Source organism: Lynx rufus, unplaced genomic scaffold, assembly GCF_022079265.1.
Source record: "Lynx rufus isolate CCGP_SWC_20201006 ecotype Redwood Valley unplaced genomic scaffold, mLynRuf1.p SCAF_6, whole genome shotgun sequence".
NCBI lineage: Eukaryota > Metazoa > Chordata > Mammalia > Carnivora > Felidae > Lynx > Lynx rufus.
In genome coordinates, this window is record NW_025814878.1 from 58,076,159 (window position 1) to 58,086,126 (window position 9,968).

Consider the following 9,968-nt stretch of genomic DNA (forward strand, 5'->3'; position numbering starts at 1 on the left):
CATGTATGTATAAATATATATTTGTATGTATTTGTAAACTATATAATATGTATGCATATTTATATAAAGATATTAAAATCCGTGTAGAAATGTTTTAAAGAGAATACGAAATTCTTTGTTCTACATGTTGCAAATACTTTCTCGGTTTGTCATTGCTCTCCATTCTATTTGTGACGCATTTACTATACTTTCAACTATATGAAAAGATATTAGTATGAATTAACAACACCAATTATGAACAATGAGACAGTAAGATACACTTCATGTGATTTTAGCTTTAGATTGATATGTTTATATATTCTATATAATCCTTTATGATGAAAACATGCTAAATTCATAAAACTAAAACATTAAAAAAATAAAATTTCCAGTTTTATTTTATTTAATATGTGGTATTTATTCAAATAGCTTACACAGAAAAATACTACATTAACTAGAACGACATATGTGAAGACATAAAACAGACTGTTCAGGAAGTCATGTTTCTCAGAATATTGTGACATGGGATAAAAGATTATATTTATTATTTTTTAGATAGAAAATGGAAATAAGAATTGTTAATAATCTGTACCCTGAACATATTTCTAAAAGTCACTAGTCAATATGTTCTTCTTTTGATGTATCACTACAACATATCACATACAAATGTTAGAATATATATATTTTTATAAATTTTCAGAAATTCTAGATTGTTAGAGACATTTATTACTAAATATTTTTCAATATGCATTCTCTCCAACAAAATTAAACTTACTGTGTAGATATCCTATATAATGATTTAATTTCTTTTGTTTTCATTTTTAGCTGTCTCAAATGCACAATTCTTATAAAATAACCTGAAATGAGAGGGGTTTGGTTTTGTTTTGTTTGGCTGCCCTTTATATGGCTAGTTTGAAAATATTTCTGAAATGAAACTTTCACTGCAGTCAAGTCACTCCTATTATCTTTCCGTGGTGCCAGCCATGAAGAAAAAAAAAATCCACTGCTATTTTAACAATCATATTAAAGAGTAAAAAGACCTTTCCAAAAGGTGAGAGCTTGCCTTTGGTACTGTTAGTTAAATGTCATATTTCCTCAAGAAATAGGAGGTACCTTTATTAATATAGTTGACTACAGTGGCATCTGCTACTCCCTTCTGAATTTAGAAAACCATGAAGTTTTTCCTATTTCTCATACAGATAATCTGGTTTACGTATTAACTATGGAAGCTGCCCCATTTTTTTTTTCTTGGTTCCATTCATTTCAAGCTTAGTTTAACACTAGTTATATTAGTTAGAATTCTTGTGATCAGAAGTGATAGAAACCCAGCTCCAACCAGGTTAAGATAAAAACAGAATTTTATAAAGACATGAGACATCTCACTAAACCCAAAGATAACAATCGCAAGGATTTCAGGAAAAACTCGAATGAGCAGCTTTCTTCTCTATTGCCTTCTGTGGTTCTGCTTCATGTTCTCTCTCACTGTCATTGCTGTTTCACTCTGGTCCACATGCTAGGGCGTGTGGTGATACAACTATTCCTAACAGTCCAAACCCCTGGTGAGAGCATGACATTCTTGACCCTACGTTCTAAGCCTCTTGGATAAGGACTCAGTATGACTAGCCAATTGTCCACCCCAGGCCAGTTGACAGAGGTCATATGGTTATAAGTTTGATGCAGCTGCTACACTATGGATGATAGCACTGGGAAAGGCCTAGATGTAGAAAAAGTGGAGGTTGACAGTACAACAAAGTAAGAGACATCCATTGCACTAGGGCCCTACCTCGACTATTCTCTATATTAGATTGTTTTTCACCTAAACTATAGAAATTCACTTAGGATCAGATGGAGGTAGAATGCTTTGATTCATGAATATCATGAGGAATCAGTTTTGATTTCTATTAAAAAAAAAATGTTGGTCCTAGCAACTTTATTCTTTCTGCAGTGCCAAGTATGTTGTTCCTAGTCAATCCCTCTTTCTTGCTGGTCCCCCCTGGCATGTGGTACAGTTGAAAATAAATCATTATGACAAGTGACATCATCTGAAACTCTTTGGTAAGCCCCAGGGAGAGCATCTTGGGTTCCTTCTCATCATCAAAACCTTTGGCCAAGCCATGTACCTGGTAGAGCTAAGCCAACAGAGTTCATCCCATATATCTTCTGAAGATATATGGGTAATTTATAGCATTACTCACCCATCTATCACATAAATGAAGGTAATTTTGCATCTTATATGTTCTCACACTCCTAACCCAGGAAATGACAACTGTACATTCCTCTAACTGGAAGGATACGATCAAGAAGGATATGATCAAGGATAGGAATCTACTACCACCTATCACCACATAGCCCAGGACATTTGTAGGCTATTCACAAGTTTATTTAGAGGCCCACAGTTACAGATTTCCATTCCAATTTTTCTATGTAATGCACTTTTGGCCAAGTAACTTAACCTTTCTGAAACTATCACCTTATCTATAAAAAGATGCTTGTTATAGCTAACTCTAATTGTTATAGTAAGTATTAAATAGGATAATATGTACAATGCTACAAGCACAGTTTTGTCTTTTTAATAAACATCAGTACTCGTTGCTCTTAACCCAACAACTCTGGAGGACAGAGGCTCCGGGTGGCCTTGAGATGACAGACACAACCAGGCTAACTGGTGGGATTCAGAAAGTCAGCCTCCATGAAGTCCCAGTCTCATACCTGGATGAGGGAGCACCATCTCTCCTGGCGCATAGAAGCTCCTGGTTGTCACAGCCTCCCTACACTTCACCCTACACTCCTCCTCGATGCATGTTGGCACCTCTGAGACTGGAAACAACTACAGATTTGAGGTTTGATTGATGTCTTTTAGCTGAGCAGCATAAAAATCACCTACTACATAATTAAAAGTGATAAAAATTAGGACAAAAAAAAAGATCACAAGAAAGACAAAAAAGATTGACATGTTATAATGGCAAAAATGCAAATAATTTTTTTTAATTTTTCTGTTTTCAAAACTTACTTCACGTGGTTATATTATTTTCAGGAAGAAAAATAAATTTTATTTATATTTGAAACAAACAGGGAAGCAATAGCAGTTTCAAAGAGTGTTTATCACAAAAGTGTTTATTTTGGTTAAAAAAACATGAAAAAGCCTAAATGCCTATCTACAGAAAATGGATAAAGTACGTTTGGGTATATTCACCAAATAAATTACTATGCACACATTGAAAACGACAATGTGGATTTATAGTCATTGAAATAAGATGAAATTCATGGGGCGCCTAAGTGGCTCAAGTCGGTTAAGCGTCCAACTTTGGCTCAGGTCATAGTCTCATGGTTCGTGGGTTTGAGCCCCACATCCAGCTCTGTGCTGACAGCTCTGAGCCTGGAGCCTGCTTCAGGTTCTGTGTCTCCCTCCCTCTCTGCCCCTCCCCTGCTCACGTTCTGTTTCTGTCTCTCTCTCAAAAATAAATAAACATTTAAAAAATTAAAAAAAGAAAAGAAAGAAGATGAAATCCTTAAAAACAGGTGATGGATCAGTATGACCTAATAAATGAAAAAGTATGTGCTGTATATGTAAAGACTAAAAAATTGTTAACATTCCTATAAATATATGGAATTCAGGATTTTACTTTGTACTCTTGTCTTTACAGTTTTTATATCATCTAAGTATTTCAATATATGTTTGCAATATAATTAAAATCAAATAAAGCTATTAACAATTTGGAGAAAAGTTAATGGTAAATTTTGACCTCGCTTCTGCCTTAATCCTCCCAGAGCTCTTCTTTTCAGTACCATCAAACACAGCCTGGCTGCTGCCTCTCCTTCCATCTCTCTCCACTCCTGACATTGTCTTAATGACCCTACTCTTAGTTAATCCCCAATACAGATGTTTCAGCCCTTGGTCTCTGAACCCAGATGTTGCAGCCAGACATTTCCTGCTTGAGTTTCTGCTTCTGTCTACCTGATGGGGTGCCAGACTCACCAGCCTTCCTGAGCTGCCCCAGGGATGTTCTATTGCAAGGGTGCTGGCCAGAGCCTTCGCCCTGGCACACTCTGTCAGCCTACCTGGCAATGTGCATTCTGCTTTTATAAGTGTTACAATTACTGGGGCACCCGGGTGGCTCAGTTGGGTAAGCCTCTGACTCTTGGTTTCTGCTCAAGTCATGATCTCATGGTTTGTGGGATCAAGCCTCATGTCAGGCTCTGTCCTAACAGCACAGATTCTCTCTGCTTTAGATTCTCTCCTCTCTCTGCCCCTTCCCCATGCTCTCTCTCTCTCTCTCTCTCTCTCTCACACACACACACACACACACAATAAATAAGTAAACTTTCTTTAAAAAGGATTACTATTACTACTACTATCATTATTTTTTGGTTACATGGAACAATTCCTCAAGTTTGTCAATAATTTAAATGACATATAATCCTTTTATAACATACCAAAATAGTTTTTGATTTTTTTTTAATATTTTTGTGTGATTTTGAGAGACAGAGACAGAGAGTGAGCGGGGAGGGGAAGAGAGAGAGAGGGAGCACAGAATCCAAAGCAGGCTCCAGGCTCTGAGCTGTTAACACAGTGCCCAACACAGGGCTCAAACCCGTGGACTGCAAGATCATGACCTGAACTGAAGTAGGAGGCTTATCCAACTGAGTCACCCAGGTGCCCCAAAATAGTTTTTTTAAAGTATCCTTTAATATGCCCTAAATTTCAAGAAATAATATTATAATTGAAACACTCCATTCCTTCCTTCCTATAAAAAGCAACTTTCTCTTGTATTTTTAGAAGGTACATTTATAATATTAAAACCACACTCAGTTTCTTTATTTATTTCAAGTTAAATGATACTCCTGAGAATGAATAGTTATTCATTAATAACTCTTCATTAATAAGCACTACTGATAATAAAATACACATCATATGGACATACAGTAAAATATATATTTTATAACACGACAATGATTCTGGTTTCTTTCTCTATAGGGCACTCGGCTTTATTATCAGTGTCCCGTAATAGACTCTGCAGCGACAGAGCTCAACCCTGGGCCTTGTTGCTGCTCTTGAGTCCACCAAAGATGCCCTAGAGGACTTGTGAGGGACTTGTGAGGATCATTGGTTTTGGGGTGCATCTAACCCCTCTCTGATGTACCTGCCTATAAGGGTGAGAGGCTTTAACTATGCACCCCCTGTCTGGTAAGGCAGCTACCCTTTTCTTCTCTATGAAGCTTTAGTCAATGTGAGACTGCATTAAAAATTGCTTGTGCCTTATCAAACATTCTTTTCTCTCAGTAAAGTTTCAGTTATCTGGAGGGAAAAAGAAAAATGTCTATCGCCAATTATGGAATTTGAAATTGACCTCCCTTTTGGCATACAAGGGCTAAAGTTGAAATTTCAAAAATTAGGAAACTTGGGGCGCCTGGGTGGCGCAGTCGGTTAAGCGTCCGACTTCAGCCAGGTCACGATCTCACGGTCCGTGAGTTCGAGCCCCGCGTCGGGCTCTGGGCTGATGGCTCGGGGCCTGGAGCCTGTTTCCGATTCTGTGTCTCCCTCTCTCTCTGCCCCTCCCCCGTTCATGCTCTGTCTCTCTCTGTCCCAAAAATAAATAAACGTTGAAAAAAAAAATTAAAAAAAAAAAATTAGGAAACTTGATGTTAACTTATTGTGCCTTAGGGAAATGAGGAGCAAAATATGACAGGCACAGTTTTGGATGTTTTATATAATTTACTTTACTAAAGTTGCACAGCAAGTCTGTGGGGAAAGCATTACAATACCCATTTCACAGATAAGATCACATACAGGTAAGATGCAAAGATGGTATTTGAATCCCAGGCTGTTTGTTCAAAAATTTATACCCTGTCTAAACACTGTTCTCACTATAGCTACATAAACAAATTTGCGGGGCGCCTGGGTGGCTCAGTCGGTTGAGCGTCCGACTTCGACTCAGGTCACGATCTCGAGGTCCGTGAGTTCCAGCCCGCTTCGGGCTCTGGGCTGATGGCTCAGAGGCTGGAGCCTGCTTCCGATTCTGTGTCTCCCTCTCTCTCTGCCCCTCCCCCGTTCATGCTGTGTCTCTCTCTGTCTCAAAAATAAATAAAAGTTAAAAAAAATAAAAAAAAATAAAAAAAATAAAAAAATAAACAAATTTGCTCCTCTACTTAATATTTTGAGTGTGTTTTATAATTGACTGAACTTTTATTTATTTGAATTTGACTTGTTAAATCAGTCACCAAATTTTAGGTACTCAGTGGGTGCTCTCATAGGCTAATTGAGGACCAAACTCCATTTGGTAAACACATTACCTGATAACCTCCACCACCATCACCATGATGAGAATGACCATTTTTGAGCACCTACTGTGTGCTAGGATTTTATTATGAAATTAGCACACACTGTTTTATTTAATTTTCACAGTTGTAAACCACAGATTACTACTTGTATCGATCAGGGTTCTCTAAAGAAACAGAACTAATGAGAGAGAAAAAGAAAGAGGGAGCCAGAGAGAGACAGAAAGAGAGAGAGAGAGAGAGAGAGAGAGAGTTTTATTTTAAGGCATTGGCTCCCAGGAATGTGGGAGCTAGCTAATCCATAGGACAGACAGACAGGCTGGAAACTCAGCATGATTTCTATGTTACAATCCTGAGGCAGAATTCCTTCTCCAGGAAACTGCAGCGTTTTGCTCTTAAGGCTTTCAAATGGTTGGATGAGACCCACCATCCACATTACCAAGGGAAATGTCCTTTACTTAAAGTCAGCTGATTGTAAATGTTAATCACATATACAAAAGAACCTCCTGGAAACATCTAGACTAATGTTTGACCAAGCATTTGACACCATAGCATAACCAAATTGACACATATAATTAATCACCACACTACCCTTTCTATGAAGCCTCACTTTTCTTGATAGCATACTTTAAACAAGGCCACACTCACCAGTTTATTTCTCACGTAGGCCAGTTGGCTTTAGCATCCTACTACCCTCACCCCACCTAATTTCCATCCCTTAAATTCTATCTTGCATCTACATGTTACCTCTAAACATGTCTTTATAAATCACTGCCTGCTTTTTGTCACAAGATCAACTGATTGCTGTGTTACTAACAACTTAGAATAGGCAAAGAGTTCATAGCTTTGACTTTGATTTGTATACCAAAGCCAACACCGTAATCCAAGTCTAGGTCTCCTCTGAACCAGATAATCCAAGCAAAGCGAAATCTATTACCTCCACACAGTTTCCTTAAAGCCATTTGATATGCCAACAGTGAACATTTGCCTTTAGAAAAAGCTTTCATCCACAGTGTTTCATTTAATCCACAAAATGTAGCAGGCATCATTATTTCTCATGTTTTGTAGATAAAGAAACAGAAACCAGTAGGCTAAGTAACTTGCCTGTGCTCAAAGAACTTGTGTATAAGATATGGAAGATCTAGAACGTAATCCATTCACTCAACATATGTCACTGAATCTGTCATATTTTAGGCTCTGGGATCAAACAGTGAACAAAACATACACACCACCTGCCCTTACAGAGTCTAAATGCTAAAACGTGTCATTAGATACCAAGCCAAAAACTATGTATACATAGGGTGTCAGATGCTAATAAGTGTTAATAAAGAAAAATAAGTCAGGTAGCCATTAGGGTATATGAGTTGGGGGTGGGGGAGTGTGAGTTGTGATACAAAATAAGGTGGTCAGGAAGTGCTCATTGAGAAGGTAGCATTTGTTCGAGGTCTGAAAGATATGACTGAGCAAGTCCTGTGGGAATCCTGAGAAAGAAGGTGTCATACAGAAGGGAAGTACTGGTGGAGAAGCTGCCTAATGTGTTTGAGAACCACAGTGGAAGAATTACAGCAGGGTGCTGTCTTAATTCATGCTAATCTGTCATTCCCATTTTCAGATGCCTTTGCTATCAAATTCTATTTGGCAAATCTACATGGAAAGTCAAATATGGTTTACAATATGAAAGCTACAAAATCTACAATCATAATTTTATCCTTCAACATATCTACTAAATTGATACTTCTTATGTGTCATAATAGGAATTTATAGTTCACTTATTAATGGTGCTACAAATTAACTGAAGTGACTGGAAACTAAGCATCGATTCTACTTCTTAGCCAATCCAAAGAGTGATTGTGGTTTTTAAAAATCCTTCTCGGGGCGCCTGGGTGGCTCAGTCAGTTAAGCATCCAACTTCGGCTCAGGTCATGATCTCACGGTCCATGAGTTCGAGCCCCGTGTCGGGCTCTGTGCTGACCGCTCAGAGCCTGGAGCCTGTTTCAGATTCTGTGTCTCCCTCTCTCTCTGACCCTCCCCCATTCATGCTCTGTCTCTCTCTGTCTCAAAAATAAATAAACGTTAAAAAAAAAGAATTTTTTAAAAAAAATAAAAATCCTTCTCATTTTGGGGAATAATTTAGGCTTGGCAGTGCTTTGTTGAAAATGTATTAAGAATTTTAGAAAACTACTGTTTAAAAAGCCCTTAATAGAAGTTACTTTTATAATGCAAGGCAAATTTGAACAAAAATTTGCACCTTAAAGCTATAATATTTGACCATAACTATATTACCAGAGTTTCTTGTTTTATAGGCAGGTTTTTCAAAACACACTAATATATATTAGTGGTGTCTGTGAAAGATGCTTGTTCATATCATCTCATGAGCCTTCTTATATGTTGATCTTTTATCTAAAATCTGTATCCATATAATGCTATTTAAACAATATTAAAGTGGTGTTGATAGAAGAGACTAGTCTTATTGCTTACAGTTAAGTTGAATCTGGGTAATATGTTTTACCAATAAAATCTGTGGTCATTTTATATAAGATATACCAATTACCCAGTAAATTCTGCACCTATCGTATCACGCTTACTGCCATTTAAGTCATATAAATATAGCAAATAAATGTTCAGGTTCACAGCAGTTTGTGGCACATTTCTCATACATTTCGTTTTGCTACTATTTCCTTTCAATCCCTCCCCCCAAAGTGGTAAGGTGTAAGGTATCCATTTTCTATTTCCTCCTTTTCAATTCAGCCAGATGTCCAAGTACCACGTGTGGAGGAACAGGGATTGCAGTGACAAAAAGCCAACTAACTCCATATGCAGAAGTATTCAAAAAGGAACTTCTTAAATTGGGATTTAAGAAAAGCTGAACTTGTTAAAGTACACTTTAAGATTTTTCTGTATTTTCCAATAAATGCTGTGAAGGAGCTGCTTCAAGCATAGTAACAATCAATAGCAAAAAGAAACTTTTAAAAATCCCATTGGTCCTGCAGCCTCTTGCCAGAGTCCCACACAATAGCAAATACTTAGGAGGAGAATGGCTGCAGTGGAGCAACACTAATACATTTGACACAGCTTCCACCCCGTCATTATGCAGGGGGGTCTGCGTTTATCCCTTTGTACATTGGAGACTCTTTTAACCAGGAATCCCAGGATGAAACGGAACCATTTTCCTCACGGCAAAACAAATCCTTCTCTGGTGAATTTTGTTATTGTTTATCGTAACGCTGTTTTATCAGCGCTAAACTGTATGAACGCTTCAATTAGTTCTTGATGAATGATCCCATAAAAGCATGTAGTTTCATTTCCCCTGCCACCAGATATTTCACTGAGCGTTATTAAATGAAATATAATTGGGATAAGATTCAGGAAACGTGGATAGCTGTAGTGCTCCTCAGTTCAGCCTAAAATGGTTAGTCATCGGTGTAGCTGAATCACATTTGATGCACTGTCCATAGAGATTCCCATCGCTTGATCCTGGGGAGAGCATACAGGCAGTAGATATAGTCTGATGCACAATCTCTGTCCCTTAGTAAGGTTAAAGGCCTATGGTAAGGTGCTGAGTTCAGTGTTAGGTCAAAGAGTTGTTATGTCCACAGAGGAGCAAAAAGCATCTGCATCAATCAGACGATAGAATATACCCACATTATAGGTTACATAGCAACTATTACATTGTTCCAGTGATAGGTGGACACCATCAGTTTTCTTCTTTCTCC